Here is a 2,706-nt window from a genome sequence, read left to right as displayed (position 1 = left end):
AAGAAATAAACGGAGAAATCAGGCTAATTACAAAAGCTGGTCAGTCTGATGTCATGTTGCTTGAGCTCATAACGACTCATAAGCTCACCCAGTTGCTTAGGGTAAAATACGCTGATAGCCAGGCTCCCATTGGCTAGCTGTTGGCTAGCTGCCAATCAGAGTCAAGCAGCTTAGCTCATTGAATATTAATGAGAACTGGCACAATTCAAGCAGAGTCTCCCTGAAGGCTTTCTATACCACACTAGAATGGCTTGAAACAAGGTAACCAAGGCATCTATTCCACAAACAAATGTTACAGAGCCCATGGTAGAACTTCAGACATCACCACAAAGTTATGAAATACATGTGGCAGGGCACCTTTAAACATCACATACAAAAGGGTTAAAGGTCACAGTGCCCCAGGGTTGTCTAGTAGACTCTTCCTAAGTAAATATAGCCTGACCTGTCAAACTAAAAAAGCTAACATGCTGCGGTGCACACAGCGTTAAGGTGCTAACGTGAGCAGCGTATGCAAAAAGAAATCCCATTTACCTTCATTGTGTCGAGTATTCAATGTCAATAAACACAACCAACTCTGTTAGTGATACAGCCTTCATAAATAGAAATGAATCTATAAAATAAATGAATAAATATATAAAACGCCTGCAACCCTATTTAGTTAGAAGAGTGTGCTTTTGCTGGGAGTTTCAGAGATGCTTTCAGTTTACTGTCCCGGGTGAAATGAGTCTAGCTAACAACCACATTTAACTAACGTTACATTCATTTCTAGTACCAGACGAACCCAAATGCAAGAGCATAACTATTAGCTTAATCTTGAGTGACTTCGGGGTTTGGGAACCACTGACACCTAAGCAACTTCACAAACAAACCGCACTCACTACCAAAACGACTCGTGCAACGCAACCCATGAAAAGCTGTCTAAAAGTGTATTGACGTGACAGTTTGAGGATGTGCTGGCACAAACTTACCGACCAATGTTGTCAAATCCAGTTAGAACTTATCTAAACTTTGCATACTACTGACTACTTCAACACATGTCCCGCTAACTCCTGGTAGATGTCTCACTTCACAACTCTCGAGACAGTTGATGCAGCAGCTCGTGTTGCGGTGGGAAACCGCTTTGTCAGATGCCTTCAGGTGCTCCTCGGAATACTGTACTCCAAATTCATAATCAAAGATTCAAAGGTCTTTTGGTTATGTCAAATGGGCCCTGGCCCAAGTATTATTTTGCTGACTGTAGAACTCATAGGACAGACATTTTTTGTTTTTTTTTGCTCTTTTTAAGAATTAAAGTATAGTTATGTGAACATAGGCTATCTGATAGATGTAATAGTTCCAGGTATAGCTAACACGCCAGTCCAACTGCTAGAAAAACTTGTAAATAGGACAAAATGTTTGTGATGTTATAAAATACTAAAGCGATGAATGCCACATATTTTTATTTTGCAGGCTGGTAGCTCAGTAACAATCAGAGGACAGTGTGTAATGTTAGGTTACACCGGTTACACACTGCGCTCAAACCTGGCAAACTGGGACCTCTAAAGCCCTAGATTCATCATCTATTTATAAATAATTTGATTACTTGCTAATTTGTTTCCAGAATGTGGACCACTGCTACAATATTTACTAAGATGTGTCCTGCAGTATTACCTGATCTCGTGCCAGTCTTTGTATTGATTTGTTTCTTTATTACATGCGAGAAAAAAAATTATCTGAGAGAAAAAAAAAAAAATTTAGAGAAAAAGTTTTCATACCAATAGCAAAAGATAATATTTGAAACTAAAAGTTTCAATCTAAATTTGGAATTTTGAAAATTGTTATGAAATTAATTTCACAGCGGGAGAAAAATCCTGAGACGAGAGCAAGAAATTGCATCGAGAGCAAAGACTTAGGTTTTGAGAGCGAGAAGAAAAACGTTTTGAGCGAAACATGTATATTTTTTTAGAGAAATTTCTTTTACACTGATGGCAAAAAAATATATGTTTGAGAGTTTAAAAAAGTTTTTTTCTCAGAAATAATTTTTAAAAAATTTCAAATTTGTGTTGAAACTTTTTTTAGTCTCAAATAGTACTACTTTTTACTCATAAAATGCTTTTTTACTATCAGTGTGATAACTTTTCTCTCAGATCATTTATTTTGTCGCATGTAAGAAAGAAACAAATCTAGCTCCATAGTCTTGTAGAGGGGCGCTTTGTAGTTTCAAGACCTTAATTAACCTATTGTAGTTCATATTGTGTTTACGTGGTGCATATTGCTCAATTTAGTAACACAAATTATCTGAAGAAAAACTGTAAGACCAGCTAGTGTTAGTACAGCAGAGGAGAATTAGATGATAGTGCTGCTTCCATCATCATTCATTTTATCATCATCATTTTATCTTTTTAGATGAAATCGTTGACAAAGTTGACAGTTTCCTTTTGGGGACATCATTTGAAATTGTGAAACATTGAAGTTGGAAAAAATGTTTAAAAATTGCAATATGTTGCAGAAGATTGCAATATGTTTAAAATCGCAATAGTATTGCAATGATATTGTATAGTGAGGCCAATGGTGATTCCCATCCCTAGTAGCCCATTATATGAGCCTAATATTAAAATATCCAATAGCACGTGAATGCAGCACCTTCTTCTCTCTCAGTAGTCAACTGAGCTGCCGACTGGAAAACAATAACCGCGGCTCTGTGTGTGTGTGTGTGTGTGTGTGTGT

The 2,706-nt window shown here is 37.0% G+C and overlaps 1 protein-coding gene across 9 annotated transcripts in view; it reads right to left on the bottom strand.

Annotated features, from left to right (window-relative positions):
- Positions 1–1,104, bottom strand: part of plce1 (phospholipase C, epsilon 1) — an 84,499-nt gene extending 83,395 nt beyond the window's left edge. For all 9 annotated transcript variants that reach the window (XM_032502386.1, XM_032502379.1, XM_032502382.1 and 6 more), the window contains exon 1: positions 969–1,104. The gene's annotated coding sequence lies outside the window, so the exon portion shown is untranslated. The remainder of the gene's footprint in view (positions 1–968) is intronic.
- Positions 1,105–2,706: the final 1,602 nt, after the last annotated feature.

This window comes from Etheostoma spectabile, chromosome 21 (genome assembly GCF_008692095.1).
Source record: "Etheostoma spectabile isolate EspeVRDwgs_2016 chromosome 21, UIUC_Espe_1.0, whole genome shotgun sequence".
In the NCBI taxonomy this organism is placed as follows: domain Eukaryota; kingdom Metazoa; phylum Chordata; class Actinopteri; order Perciformes; family Percidae; genus Etheostoma; species Etheostoma spectabile.
Note: the sequence above shows the minus strand (reverse complement) of the source record. Positions and strands in the feature narration are given on the sequence as shown.